The sequence below is a fragment of the Gorilla gorilla genome, chromosome 19, assembly GCF_029281585.2.
Source record: "Gorilla gorilla gorilla isolate KB3781 chromosome 19, NHGRI_mGorGor1-v2.1_pri, whole genome shotgun sequence".
NCBI classification, from domain to species: Eukaryota; Metazoa; Chordata; class Mammalia; order Primates; family Hominidae; genus Gorilla; species Gorilla gorilla.
In genome coordinates, this window is record NC_073243.2 from 86,743,625 (window position 1) to 86,760,349 (window position 16,725).

Genomic DNA, 16,725 nt, shown 5'->3' on the forward strand with positions numbered 1-16,725 from the left:
TTCAGGGCACTTGCCACTTTCTATTCACTAGGTTCAATTAGCACAATGCCATCAATTTATTGCATTATCATAGCATTTCCCAGAATGGAAAGTTGATCAAGTCCTTTGTGGACTATACTCTGTTGGAGTGCAGAGGAATTGACATATACCTAAGACCTAGGAGAAGATGTGTGTTCACACACTTTTCCTGTGCTCCTGCTAATACTGTCTTTCCACATATACATAAAATGTTTTTAAAAATCTACTAAGATCAAAAAGGACAAAAGAACATATTTTCCAGACTATTGCCACATATAAAGTACTAAAATTGATCTGTTCCAATAAAAATCCCAAATCTAGTATAATAAGAGTAAATTGGATTCACCCTTGGTTAAGTTTGCAGCAGTCCACTGTCATCTACCAGCTCTTTATTTTTTTCCAGCGACCTTACAGTTAAATTAAACAGGAGAATAAAGAGAATAGCTACCACCACCAATTCTTTAATTGTTTGAAGGTAGTATGAATCTCTGTAATTTAATTCTGATATTAAGTATTGTTTCTGATTTATTGCCCTGGCTAGGAAAGTGTTGGGGAAGCTTCAAGGATTTATATTTGATCATACTTAACGTGCAATACATAATGAATCCTATGATTACATATTACTACAGAAATCAGGTAACCAATGTGCAGGTTCTTTGAGCAACTAAGTCTATGCATCTCAACTATGCACTCAGCATCTGGGGAGATAACCATGGACTGGAATCTGATTTCAATCATGTGTCTGTTAAGTACTTGTTCTTCATGAGCACTCAATCTAACTGAAGAGGGAATTTTGGTATGCTTGTATCAATATAACCTCAGACTTCAAGTCCAACAGCTCTTAAAAGTTCTGGATAGTGTTTTTTTCTTTGTATACATTCACTATGGTACATGGCTGTAGGTTCTTAATATTTGTTATTGATACTTATACTGTCATTGTAGAGTCCTTCCTCAAGTTTGTTATGACTCCACTTCAACAGATGGGCTCCGGTTCTGAGAACCAACTCAGACTGGGTAGGTGGGTGAGAAATTGTGGGTTTTCATCGCAGTAGCTAATGCCAGTCTTCTGCTTGCTAGTTCAGGATTTATTCTAATTGCAAAACCAGAAACACCCTGATTGCCTATCCATTTCACCCCTAGGAAAATCACAGTCTGTTATATATCATAAGAGACTCTCACATAAAAGACATCCTGCTTGTCCCTCTGGCATTGCTGCTAAATTCAGTTACCATACCCACATTATTTCTAATGAATAGATGTCACCACCTAATCTGAGATATTTGAGAATAATATTGTCTCATTAGCATTTGGCAGACTAGTTTCATGGCACCTTTTCCTACTAACAACTCTGGCCAAATCATGACAACAGTCACTGAGACGTTGGATGTCCTAATCAATAGTGCATGCTGATAGCCTTTGTGAAATGAGGACAGCATCTCCAACTCATCTACTAAAAGCCATCTCAGCAGCAACATTTAAAAAATTCCTCTCCTGGTGTTCTTGTCTGAACCTTAAGTTTGGATTCACAGGAAAATGATTATCTCAGCCACAACTCCCACTTCTGGTCAAAAATTCTCAAAATTCACTCCCACACACTTTCCCTGTTCTCCTGCTAATATGTGTTTGCCAGGACTTACAAATCTTCAGGGAGTAATCTGACTCTAGTGATTGGTCTGGAAGTCTTAAGAGAGATAGGAACAGGGTAAGAGGAGGACAAGCATCATCTTCAGGAACTTCTGCCCAGATTAGCATTTCTAATGTCTCCAGACAATGAGTGGCTACTGTTCTCCTATTAAGAAGAGGATTTTGTTTGTTTGCTTTTGTTGATCTGGATGTTTTAGGAGAACTTTAGAATTAGGGGGTTTTTGTGACCCCTTCAGAACATCCCCATTAGATGTCTAAGGGAACTACTCCTGCCTAGGAGGCCCCTGATTTTAACATAGGAGTCACGTTGAGCTTGGCATACACTTCCTTTGGCAACTCTGCAGGCCTTAAAATTAAGTTGTGTGTCTGGTTTTTAATAATCTGCCTTCTGATTGTAAAAGATGAGGGACTCTGTAAACTGTCATGGAGGGATTCTGGATTTCACTGGTGACTTTGAGATAATAGTTGGCTGACATGAATCTGCCACTTGCTTTTTTCAAGGCTTTTAAGGTAAGTTGACAAAAATTATCTAATTCTACAATATTTATAATTCCTGTTGCTCTAAAATTGTTAAACTGTTGGAGTTTCTGGACAACCCAAAACTTTTCTTCCATATGTGATTCGATGGACTAAAATTTAAAGTCTTTGTAATGTTGAAATAATAGCATAACAGAAGAGGCGTCACTACTCACTTATTAACAATAATAGGAACCTGTTGTCATCTAGCCAGTAAGGTCCAGTTCCAGAATTCCATAATGATGGTCTCTTTCCTAAAACTAGTTTATTGCCACTTATTTTAGTTTGGGTTCCCGACAGTAATTTATGAGACAATGACTTGGGTGCATATCTCAGTCCCACATCACCTATTTGTTTGAATTTGGAAGGTGATCCCATATAGGAATGAGGAAATAGAAAGACTGAGAAAAGGCATAATACAAAGCTAATATTAGGTTGTATCTTGAGGATTTTTTTTTTTTTTTTTTTTGGCTTTGGAAAGAATAGCTCAATTCTGGTAAAACTATTTGGAAGCATAAAGAATGATCTTAAAAATTGCCCATCCTTAGGACAAGTCCTGGACCTACATCCACTGGCTCCTATCCTCTGTTAGTTGAGGATTTCCCTGGAAAACTTAACTTTCTTATGCTTCAGTGTTGATCAAGTAGGCTCCCTAACTTTGGAAAAGACTGTGAGATTTAAAAAAAAAAAAAAAGCAAGAAATTGATGGTAAGAAGTAGAAGTAAAGTAGTGTCAAAATGATTGAGCTCACAGGAAGTTGTACAATGTAGCTGGGGCTGATCCCAGGGCAGTCTTAGAGATGTGAGGAGATACAAAAAGTAACATTTTTGCATGGCAGTTGCAATCCAGAGAGCAATTAATTATAAGTCCATCTCTCGTTTACTAAAAGTATGTAATTTTTGTTTGAGTATTTTAGTCTTAATTTGAATTTAATCAACATACTTTATCAAAAATATATGTATCACTAATAAGATGACTATACATTTTTCTTTTAAATGAATGGTATGGTGCATTATATCACCACAATTACTAATGACAATATGTCATAATCAAAATGAAGACAACCTGAGAATTATGTACTCGTGTTGAGTCTATAAGAGTGTCATTGTGAAAATATTTTAAAATGATTTCTTCATTAACACAATTTTGTAACACTTAGCACTTTCTTGGTTTTTGTTTTATTTGTTATTGTTTGTTTTTGTCACACTTTTAGTAACAGAACCATGGCTTTGGAAAAGGTAATGCAAAAATATCTTATTGCCTGAAATGGTAGGTGGTAAAAGTGAATATAATAAAACTCCCCAGGATATTTTCAGTGTCTTTAATCAATATACATAGCTTTCTTATTGCCTTTCCGTATATTTTGATACTGTATATTTTTATTTGAAAACATTAATTTCATTTGTTTTATGAACACTATTTTTAAAGTGTGTAAACCGCTCATTTATTTTACTTTTTTCTAGGTGTTTCTGATTTTTCTTTGCTTTCACTTATAATTAATTTAATTTCATTTATAATTAATTCTATTTGTGTTTTTATTTCACTTCATTTTGTATTACCGCATTTTTTTGTGGAGACAAAAATTTAGGTTTTCAGATGGTTAGATTTTGGCATTTATTTAGCAGTTTAGTTATTGAGCATTTACTTAGTAATGGACTTTTAACATTTCATTCATTTCTAATTTTATTTTTATTCATCCATATATTATTCTTTACGATGTAATTGTTTATAATTTTTAACTATTTTGGAAAAAATTTCATATATGTATTCCCATTTTGGTGTATTTAGAAATTTTAGATATTATGGCTATATATTTTTTTCTGAGTGAAGATTTAGCCTTAATACATGGCTATGTAGCTAGTGATTTTAAATTGTAATGTTTTTAAATCTTAAATTTTATCTTTTAATTATTTTTAACAAAAACATTAAAATTATTTTCTGCATATGTCTGTGTGTGATGGAATTTTTTTAGTTTCAAAAATAGTTATTTCTTTGTTTACTTTTAATTTTCAGATTTAGCCTCTTTGGTTCAAGGGCAAATTTCAATATTTCTAATATTCATGTGCTCTATTTATTCTTTATTTTATTTATGTAAACATTTTTACAGTTATTTTTACTTATTTAAAGTGTATATATTTTTAATTGTATTCATTGATTGAAGTAAGATATGCATATAATATAAAATTTTCCATCTTTACCACTTCATGTGTATACTTCAGTGGTAATAAATATATTTATATTCTTTTTTCCCTGAATTTCCCTTTCTCCTTAGCCTTCTTAGACTCGTAACCATCATTCTACTCTCTAGCTTCATGAGGTCCACTTTTTTAGATCTGACATATGAGTGATAGTACACAATATTTGTCTTTCTATGCTTAGCTTACTTCTCTTAACATAGCGTAGTGGCCTTCAATTTCATCCATTTTGTTGCAAATCATAGAATTGTATTTTTTCATGGCTAAATAGTATTCCATTGTCTCTATGTACTACATTTTCTTTATCCATTCATCCATTGATGGACACTTTGGTTGATTCCCTATCTTGGCTATTGTGAATAGTGCTGTAATAAACATGGGAGTGCAGCTATCTCTTTGATATATTGATTTCTTTTCTTTTGACTATATACTCACTAGTGGAATTGCTGGATTATATGGTAGTTCTATTTTCAGTTTTTTGAAGAACATCTATATTGTTCTCCATAATGGTGGTACTAAAATACATTCTCACCAATAATGTAAGATGGTTTCCCTTTCTCCACATCCTAACCTACATCAGTTATTGTCTGTGTTTTTGATATGGTACATTTTAAGACAGGCAACATCATATCACATTGTGGTTCTGATTTAAATTTCTCTGATGATTAGTGATGTTGAGTGTTTTTTAATATACTTATATTAGGTATTAGTATGTCTTCTTTTGAAAAAAAGTCTATTCAGAAATTTAGCCCATTTTTAAGTTGGATTATTTGAGTGCTTTTGCTTTTGTTTTTTTGCTATTGAATTGTTTGAGCTCTTTATATATTCTGGTTACTAAGCCCTCATCAGATAGATACTTTGCAAATATTTTCTTTCGCTTTGTAGGTTGTCCCTTCACTTTCTTGGTTGTTTCCTTTTCTGTGTGTAAGCTTTTTAGTATCCTATTTTTTTTTTTATTTTTGCTTTGATTGACTGTGCTTTTGAAGTCTTACACACAAAAAATTTTTCCCAGGCCAACAACCTGTGGCACTTCCCCTGTGTTTTCTTCTAGTAGTTTCATAGTTTAAGGTCTTAGATTCAAGGCTTTAATCCATTTTGATTTCATTTTTGTGTATAATGAGGAACAGGGGTCTAGTTTTATTCTTTTGCACATAGTTATCTAGTTTTCCCTGCACCATTTATTGAAGGGACTTAATTATCCCTATTATATGTTCTTGGTGTCTTTGTCCAAGAAGAGTTGGCTGTAAATGCATAGATTTTTATTTGAGTCCTCTATTCTGTCCCATTGGTCAATGTGTCTGTTTGATGACAGTACCATGCTGTTTCAATTTCTATAGACTTATAGTAAATTTTGATGTTAGTTGGTTTGAGGCTTCCAGCTTTGTTCCTTTTTCTCAAAGATATTTTGGCTATCTGGAGTTTTGGTAATTCCAGATAAATTTTAGAACTTTATTAATAATTTCTGTGAAGAATATTATTATTTTGATAGGTAATGTATTAAATCTATACATTGTTTTGGGTAGTTTTGTCATTTTAACAATATTAATTTTGTTACATTCTATGAGCATGAAATTTCTTTTTGTGATTTTAATTTCTTTCATCAGCATTTTATAGCTTTCTTTGTATAGATAATTCTTTTTTTGTTAGATTTATTTGAAGTTTTTGATTTTTATAGCTATTGTAAATGGGATTACTCTCTTGATTTCTTTTCACATTGTTTGTAGTTGCCATATGTAAATGCTACTGATTTTTGTAGGTTGATTTTTTTATCTTGCAACTTTACTGAATTTGTTCATCATTTCTAAAAAGTTTTAGTGGAGTCTTTAGGTTTCTCTAAGTATAAGATCATGTCACCTGAAAACAGAGATAATTTGAATTTTTCCTTTCCAATTTGGATGCCTTTTATTTCTTTCTCATACCTAATTGCACTGGCCAGAGCTTCCAGTACTATATTAAATGAAAGTGGTAAAAGTGGGCATCTTTGCTTTGTTTCAGTCCTTAGAGGAAAGACCTTCAATTTTGCCCCATTCATTATGATGCTAGTAGTGTCTTTGTCATATATGATACTTATTATTTTGAGGTATTTTCCATCCGTAACTATGTTGGTGAGGGTTTTTGTCATATAAAGGGATGTAGAATTGTATCAAATGCTTTTTTGGCAACTGTTGAAAAAATTATGTAGTTTTGTTCTTGATTCTGTTAATATCATGTATTATGTTTATCGATTTGTATATGTTAAAACATTTCTGCATCCCTGGGAGGAATCCCACTTGATCATGATGTATTATCTTTTTAATGCGTCTTTGAATTCAGTTTGCTAGTATTTTACATCTATGTTCATCAGTGATTGCATCAGTCCGTTTTCACACTGCTATAAAGAATACCTGATATTGGGTACTTTATAAAGAAAAGAAAGTTTAATTAACTCACAGTTCCCCATGTCTGGAGAGCCTCTGGAAACTTACAATTATGGCAGGAGTGGAAGCAAGGCACATCTTATATGGTGGCAGAAGAAAGAGAGCACTCGGGAGGAAGTGCCACACTTTTAAACCATCAAAACTCATGAGAACTCATTATCACAAGAACAGCATGGAAAAAAATCTGCCCCTCATGATCCAATCACCTCCCATCAGGCCCTTCCCTAAGCACATGGGGATTACAATTTGAGATGAGATTGGTTGGGGACACAGAGCCAAATCGTATTAGTGATATTGGCCTGTAGTTTTCTTGTTTGTTGTATGTCCCTTTCTGGTGTTGGTATCATGGTAATTCTGGACTCATAGAATGAAGCTAAAAGTTATTCCCTCCTCTTCAATTTATTTGAAGAGTTTGAGTAGGATTGGTATTAGTTTATCTTCATATGGTTGGTAGAATTTGGCAATAAAACCATCAAGTTCTGAGCTTTTTTTTTTTTTTGAGACTCTTTATTATAGTCTTAATCTATTGCTTGTTTTTGGCTTGTTGAGATTTTCCATTTTTTCATGGTTCAATCCTGGTAGGTTTTACGTATCTAGGAATGTATCCATTTATTTTAGGTTTTCCAGTTTGTTAGTGTATACTTGTTCACAATAGCCTCTAATGGTTTTTTGTATTTCTGAAATCTCAGTAATTATGCCTTCTTTAACTGTTTTTCACTTTATTTACTTAGGTCTTCTCTCTTTTTTTCTTAGTCCAACTAACGATTTATCAATTCTCTCTCTTCAAAGGACCAACTTTCCATTTCAAGAATCTTCTGTATTATGTTTCTAGACTTAATTTCATTTATTTCTGCTCTGATCTTTATTATATCTTTCCTTCTACTAATTTTGGATTTGGTTTGTTTTTGCTTTTCTAGTTCCTTGAGGTGTTATTGTTAGCTTGTTTATTTTTACTTTTTGATATAGGCATTTATTGCTTTAAACTTCCCTGTCAGTTCTGCTTTTGCCATATCGCATAGATTTTCTTATGTTGTATATCCATTTTCATTTGTTTCAAGATATTTTTAAAAATTCCTTCTATCCCTATCTGGATTAGATAAATTTTAATATTAGTACAGTGTTAGCCTCTAAGTGTTATTATTCTTTGTTTTATTTAAAATATTAATATAAGCTCTAATCCCCAAATCTTTGACGTTTTGGTACTATGTTTATGTATATTATGTGTACCTGTGTCTTAGTCTATTTTGTGCTGCTATAACAGAATACCACAGACTGGTGAATTCATAATGAACACAAATTTATTGCTTTATGGCTCTGGGGGATGGGGCATCTAAGATTAAGCTACCAACAGCTGTCAAGGGACTTCTTAACTGTGTCATGCCATGGCAGAAGGGCAAGGATGGGGTGGGAGAGAGAGAGAAAAGACAGAACTGAAATATTCATCTATAAGGAATGCACTCTTTAATTAACAGCATCAACCCATTTATGAAGGTAGAATCTTCACAGACTTCTGAAAGGTTCTACCTCTTAATACTCTTACAATGGAAACTAAACTTCAGCATGAATTTGAGAGGAGACAAACATTCAAACCACAGCAATGTGTTGCTGTTCTTGTTTTTTCTTTTTCCTCTTGAAACGATAGTGGTAATGGAGATAATAAAATGTAGAAAATTATTGAAAATATATTATAGAAAATTACTCCTCTGACATTATTCTAATTTTTCCCGGAGAGAAAAAATATATTTTATTATAATAATTTAGCATTTTATTCAGTATCTAGGGGATTATAAGTTATCAATCGTGGCAAAATCAAAAGTACATTATTATGATTCTTCTGTAGGAGATATCAGACTGAGAGGTTTTTGTGTATTTGTTGTTTATTGGTGTTTTTTTTTAACTTGTTTCTTTAGTGATGTGGAGTGCTACGGGCTACTTATTTTACCTCCAATTCATATGTTTAAATTTTAACACTCAGAGGGATTGTATTAGGTGGAGCTCTTGGATATTGACTAGGTCATGATGAGATGAACACTCATTAAGGAGATAAGTGCCTTTATAAAGGAGGTCCTAGAGAACTTCCTCATCCCTTCTCTCATATGAGGGAAAAAGACAGCCACCTATAAAGAGCAAAAAGACAGCTACCTATAAACAGGAAGAGGGCCCTCAACAGACTCTGAATCTGCTGGCATCTTGATCTTAATCTTCTCAGCTTCCAAAATTATAACAAATAAGTGTTTGTTGTTTAAGCCACCCAGTCTATGGTATTTTGTAATTGATGCCTGAACGGACTAAGACAGGAAAGTTGTCTAATCACCTTTTACTCTTCAACGCACATCTTAATTGTAGTGAAGAAGTCATTTGTCTGATGAGAACACATGGACACATAGAGGGGAACAGCCTACACTGGGGCCTTCTAGAAGGTTGAGACTAGAAGGAGGGAGAGGATCAGGAAAAATAACTATGGGAGTTAGGCTTTATACCTGGGTGATGAAATAATCTGTGCAACAACCCCCCATGTCACAAATGTACCTATGTAAGAAATCTGCACTTATATCCCTGAACTTAAAATAAAATTTAAAAAAATAATAAGTGATTTTGGCTGGGCACAGTGGTTCACATCTGTAATCCCAGCCCTTTGGGAGGCCAAGGTGGGCAGACTGGTTGAGCTCAGGAGTTAGAGGACAGCCTGGGCAATATGCAGAGACCCCCATCTCTATTGAAAAAAAAAAAGTCATTTGTCCAGTCTATAATTTATTTTTTAAATTTAGTTTTTGAATTTATTTGACTTGCTGATAATTTTTTTAATATACTTTAAGTTCTAGGGTACATGTGCACAACGTGCAGGTTTGTTACACATATATATGTATGTGCCATGTTGGTGTGCTGCACCCATTAACTCATCATTTACATTAGGTATACCACTGGTTTCTCCTCCTCCTCCTCCTCCCCTCTTCCTCCTCCTCCTCCTCCTTCTTCTTGCCTGTTGCTGAAAACAAGTAAAATCTTTAAGAACCATTCAGTCAAAGAGTTGTCAAAAGCTAGTTGGCCATACTTTTTTTTTTAACTACATATACTTCCAAAGGAAACGTTATAAAATGCATAACATTTGTTTAGACACATGACAATGGAAGAGTTGATTTATAATAAGCACCTTATTTTATATTTATGTAGTGCAAAATACATCACTTACAGAAAACACACACATTCACCTCAAATTCTGTTTAATTGTATTTCCTGATTCATAATGCCTTTCATTTTAGCAGATTGTTTAACAGTTTTGAAATGTTAAAAAAGTGTTCCATTGAAAGTTGATCATACTTTATAAAAATTAAAAAAATATACAGAATATTAAGAATGTTCACTGCCCAATAGTGTGAAAGTCACCTGCAATTGCAATTAAAATTTCATGGTTATACTTTTGTTTTAACTGGATATTGAATGCTAATCTTCACATATATTGTATTCTACTAAAAATTTTTATACTCATAATTTGGGAATCTTATAAAAAGTATTATAATAAAACTTAAAATATTCTTTCACAATTGGGAATGAACACTAAGTGGGTAAATTGGTATTGAGGCAGGATGGGGAATAAAGAGAGGTTGCTGTCCTGGTAGAATTGCCCTGGATTTATGTCTCCCATGTGGCAATGTTTAATAAGACTTTCTCTTAAAAATACTATTTTGATACTAATCCCTTAAATATCATTTATACAACAGGGAAAAATGGATGAGCATACCATAAGGATAAATGGCAGCTATTGCGATAATCAACTGGGAAAAGAAAAACAAACCTAATTTTCTAACACTGTCTAATTGCAATTATATTTTTAAAAAGGTGCTTAACTATATCAATGTGTTGTAATTAGACTAAGAAATGGAGGAGGGAATTAATGACAGAGAATAAATGTATAAAATTTCTAGTTCTTAATTTTGATCATGTATAAGAATCACCTGTAGGTTTTCTTTCTCTCTTGCTCTTGCTCTGTGTCTGCAAAAGAAGAGCGAAGAAGAGTAACTTAGACCCCAGGGATGATGTTATTTTTCTTATGAAAATCAGTTTATTAAAATCTCTGGAAAATAAACTTGGGAGTTCACGTACACAACCACATGCAAAGGAGTTACTTGTATATTTTTCTCTAACATGTAAGTTGACGCCTACTGAGAAAACGAGATTTTTCTATTCATGCAGGAAGTTTATGTTTGATATTTCAACTCAATCAATTGTAATTAAATTGAGACTAATTAAAATGGGAAATCAAAAACAAGTGAATTGACAAGTTGAATCATTCCCATAAGATTAAGAAGAAATTTAAAATTAAAAGTAATTTTCTCAGGCAAAGAGAAAGTTATCATCATTATAGGTCAATTACCTAAGGCATTCTTGAGTACTTTTATTGTAAGAAATAATGAACATAGGGGTCCACATTGTTAAGATTACAAAAAGGAAAAAAAAATGGCCAAGAAATTAATTTTAACTTTTGGTTCCTATAATTATGAATATAGTACATATTTATTAAACAATAATCTACCCATGGAGATGTGCCTAAGGCATCTGCAATTGTGGCAGAATTAAAGAGCTGGTGATACGAGGTATTTGTAATTGAAAAACATAATTTTAATTTATAGATATTCAGATATGTCTACATCAATCATTTTTAAGTAAATATAGAAGCATGTTTGCTTTGTTTTCCACTGACCTTAAGAGTAAAAACAAGGCAGGGCGCGGTGACTCACGCCTGTAATCCCAGCACTTTGGGAGGCCGAGGCTGGCGGATCACCAGGTCAGGAGATCGACACCATCCTGGTTAACACAGTGAAACCCCGTCTCCACTAAAAATTAGCTGGGCGTGGTGGCCGGTCCCTGTAGTCCCAGCTACTCGGGAGGCTGAGGCAGGAGAATGGCGTGAACCTGGGAGGCGGAGCTTGCAGTGAGCAGAGATCCAGCCACTGCACTCCAGCCTGGGCAACAGAGCAAAACTCCGTCTCAAAAAAAAAAAAAAAAAAAAAAAGAGGAAAAGCAAGGGTTCTGATTTTTGGTTCTCTACCATGTTGAAAAATTACATGTGAGTTTTTTAAGTGAAAAAAATAGTAAGCAGAGCCATATAAATTTGCTAGTTTTATAAATTGAAATTGATCAAATAGTACCAATTTTATTTAATTTAACCTATACTATCAAATTCAATTTGTCTAATCTCCCCCAAACGACAACAGGGGCCCAGAAAAGATTCGAATTTTTTCTGAGGTTGACAGTAATTCAATAACAGGGTGGAAATAGAAGTAGGACATTTTAACGTCTATTAAAATACTCTGGCTTATTCCACAAAATATCAAGTAAAAACTTGTTTATAAATCATATGCTGGAGTGAATACCTATGAGTTTGTGTGCATAAAAAATATGCTGGGAATTTTTAGACAGCTAGTCTATTTCTACGTCAGGATAAATTTTTCTTAAGCCTAAGGATATAAATTCAGGTGGGGCCACATGCCTCCTTCTTTTTTTTTTTTTTTTCAGAGTCTTGCTCTGTCGCCAGGCTAGAGTGCGGTGGCACAATCTCGGCTCACGGTAACCTCCGCCTCCCGGGTTCAAGTGATTCTCCTGCCTCAGCCTCCCGAGTAGCTAGGATTACAGGCGCCTGCCACCATGCCCGGCTAATTTTTTGTATTTTTAGTAGAGACGGGGATTCATCATGTTGGCCGGGATGGTCTCTATCTCTTGACCTCGTGATCCACCCACCTTGGCCTCCCAAAGCGCTGGGATTACAGGTGTGAGCCACCCCGCCTGGCCACAGATGCCTCCTTCTAATCAAGATGTTTAAAGAAAAGGCAACTACAGGACTGGGCATGGTGGCTCACTCCTGTAATACAAGCACTTTGGGAGGCTGAGGCGGGTAGATCACCTGAGGTCAGGAGTTCAAGACCAGCCTGGCCAACATGGCAAAACCCTGTCTCTACTAAAAATTCAAAAATTAACCGGGCATGGTAGTGGGCGCCTGCAGCTCCAGCTACTCGGGAGGCTGAGGTGGGAGAATGGCTGAATCCAGGAGGCAGAGGTTGCAATGAGCTGAGATTGTACTACTGCACTCCAGACTGGGTGACAGAGCGAGACTCCTTCTCAAAAAAAAAAAAAAGAAAAAAACAAGGCAACTCCCTAGGATTTCAAGTCCCATGCCTGGATCCCACTTGTCACAGTCCTAGCCAAGACTCCGACTGTGACTTTGTCCCGGGTTAATGCAAGGCCTCCTAACTTTAGCGGCCCTCTCCTGTTTCTTTCAGGAGCAGCTTCAGCAATATGTCTAGAATGAAAATTCGATCACCCTGCCCCCAACACCTACACACACTCCCCTTTAAAAATGTGCCATGACATTCCTGTGCTGTTAGAAATAATTTTAAATTTGCTATCATGGCTTTCAAAGCCTCATTATCTTTTCATACATTAATCTCAGATTTCTAATTTTTCATTTCTGGATGCTTCCTGCTACTGTTCAGTTACCCACAGACACCACACAGAGTACAACAGATACAGTTACACTGAACTTTTTAGTTTTTCAAAATGTGTGTTGCTCTCTCTCCTATTCCATTGTCTGCACAATTATTCCTATTCTCTTTGTACAACGTGCTTACTGCGTCCTGCCCAGAATATTTGGAGCATTCAGTTTTCTGCTAAAATGGCATTTATTTCTCAGATAGCTTCTGTGACTCCTCAGTGAAATCCATGGGCTGTGTTTTCTATTGCTCCTTTAACAAATTACCATGTATTTGGTGGCTTAAAACAATGCAAATGTATGATCTTACAGTTCTGTAGATCAGAAGTATGACTCATTTCTAATTTGGCTAAAATCAGGGTGTCAATAGAGATGTGTTCCTTTCTCAAGGCAGTAGGATAGAATTCATTTCCTTGGCTTTTTCAGCTTCTAGGTGCTTCCCTCATTCGTTGGCTGGTGGCCCCATTTCATCTTCAAAACCAGCAATGGAGGATGGCATTTTCTTCTCACAGTGGATGATTCCAGACTGACTCTCCTGTCTCTCTCTTTCATTTATGAGAACCAGTTTGATTACATTGGACCCACCAGAATAATGAAGGATAATTTTTCTGTTTATAAATCAGCTCGTTAGCAAAATTATTTTCATCTGCAAACTTATTTTCCCATTGTCATATAGGATAACATATTCCTCACTTTGAGGAATGAGAACACGGATACTTTGTCCACCACAGGCTGCTAACAACACTGCACCTTCATGACTGCTTACATCTCGGGTATCAGAATCACCTCCCACTCACTATAAGCCAATTTAGTAAGAATTAGCCAATTTTATTTATCATTTTAGCCTTTGTTCTTAGTACGTGATGTCTTATATAATGTAAGATCACACTTAATAATTAAATACACGTTGTAAATAAAAAGCTGAGTAATCCTGGGAATATTCCTGAAAGATATTGAGTGCCTGGAACTGTGACTAAGAGATATATTATTATTTCCTAGAGAATTTTAGATTCCAGAGCTTATTCCTGGCTTTCTTATTTTATACTAGGGCTAACTTCTTCATTATCATTATTTTGCCTTGTATCCAAATAATTTTATCAAAAACCACATTGCTTTGAAATATGTTTCTTCTTTTCACTCAAGTCCCTGACTTGCTTCTGTTCTTGATTCCCCTTTGCCCTCCATTTTTTGTTCATTTATTGTGTTTCAATAGAGTAGGAACTGAGAGAAAAGCGTGATAAGACAAAGTGCTCAGAGCAGGTAAAGGATAAATACAGTGGGAAGGAAAGACACGTTGGGGGCCTCTGATTACTGTTCTATATTCAAGTACAGTTTTCCCTGGGAGTCTATGGGTCCCCCCATCCACAGATTCAACCAACTATGGATTGGAAGTAGTTCTTTTAAAACACAATACAAATAATGACACAATAATACAAAAATAATACTACTTAAAAATACAGTGTAACTATTTATATAGCATTTACATTGAATTATGTATTATAAATAATCTGGAGATGATTTGAAGTATACCAGAGGATGCGCAATGGCTATATGCAAATGCTGTGCCATTTTATATCAGGAACTTGAGTTTCCATGGATTTGGATTATCAATCCAAATCAGTAACCAATCCTGTGTATATGAAAGGATGACTTTCATCCTTTCTGTAACCTATCTTGTGTATATGAAAGGATGCCTATATTCTACTTGTGATTTAATTATTTTCAGATTTGTATTGGTATCTAATTTCACTATAGAAACTTTTGATGAAACTTTTTTATAGGCATATATGTATTGACTTTTTTTCTATAAGGCCTTTTTTGTATTTTGTCGTAAAACATTTTTTCGTGTTTTGCCCAGTATTTGAAAAAATTTTTTATTTTGTTTAATTTAAATTCATACTTATCACTATCATATCCATTACCAAAGTAGAATGTATTTCCAGAAGATGATAATGACGAATTTATATTCATGCAGTTCATATATAATCTGAACAGAACTGTGTCCACAAATTTACCGAGACAATAGCAACTGTATTCATTTCTCTTGTATGATTTTAGTCACTTCTTTTAGGCCATCAAATTTGTCACACATGGTTAATTTAGCTTTAACTTCACTACAAAATAGTATTAGTGGAATAGACATGGTATAATGTATTTTAAGCTCCTCATGCCTTACTTACACTAACTGACACATTAACGTTCATTCATTTTATTCAATTTGTACAAATGCTTTTGTGGCCACAGAAAGGCTGAGGAAGAAATCCGATATGTTTAATACCTATTATCTGTACTTCCTGAGATTCAACTACATGATATTGCAAATTTTGATATATAAATCAATGTCATATAGCTCCAATTAATAAATAATTATTTAAATTTCAAGAAATATATGAGGCACATCATATAAAACAATAGAACACAACATTTTATGACACTGAACTTTGTGAAATTCTAATTTTATGGGATTTCACCTTTCACTTACACAATTAATACATTTATTTCCCTCCCCCAATCATATGTAGTCATCGCGACCAGACACTATATATTAGGCAATTAAATTTTCCCAAGAAATTTACCTTATTCCTTACACTAGCTCAGTTAACAGTGCTATTACTGATATTTTGAAGCTAAATAAACCATAGCTTCTGTAGATTATATTATTAAAAGTCATACATTAATAAGTGTCTGATTTAGGCTTTAAGCCTATTTTATTTCATAAATCACAATTAAAATCATCGAGTCATAGAGAGCATTTCCAGATATCAAGACTTTTTTAGAATTGCAGCTTAAGTAACACTCTTCTTTAAAAAACAAAAACAAATGAAACCTATTTGTGTTTTAAGTTTTACAATAACTGACATTTAAGTTTTGCAATAACTGACATTATATATCAAAATATATAGATTTTATCAACAATGTTTGAATTTCCTTTTTTCTGAAATTAAGGTTTTTTTGTTTTTTTGTTTTGTTTTGTTTTGTTCTTGAGACAGAGTCTCGCTTTGTCGCCCAGTCTGGAGGGCAGTGTAGCGATCTGAGCTCACTGCAACCTCCACCTCCCAGGTTCAAGCAATTCTCCTATCTCAGCCCCCTGCATAACTGGGATTACAGGCACCCACCACTATGCCCAGCTAATTTTTGGATTTTTAGTAGAGATGGGGTATCTTCTTGTTGGTCAAGCTGGTCTCGAGCTCCTGACCTCAGGTGATCCACCCACCTCGGCCTCCCAAAGTGCTGGGATTACAGGCTTGAACCACCGCACCCGGCCAAGATTCTTAATGTAATATGTGTGTATGTGAGAAAGACAGTGAGGGAGGTTGTTGGGAGAGGGTTTTGTGTGCTTGTATTTTCTTGCCCTGCATCCATTTTCCTGTTTTGGTAATAGTTAGTTTCTTTTGAAAATCATCCCTCTTCATGCTCATATATGTAGTCCAAATGGGACTGAAGTCCTGCT

The 16,725-nt window shown here is 34.5% G+C and overlaps 1 long non-coding RNA gene across 1 annotated transcript in view; it reads left to right on the forward strand.

Moving 5' to 3' along the window:
• LOC134757610 (uncharacterized) overlaps positions 1-16,725 on the forward strand; it is a 44,151-nt gene that overhangs the window by 16,467 nt on the left and 10,959 nt on the right. The gene's annotated exons all lie outside the window — the stretch shown is intronic.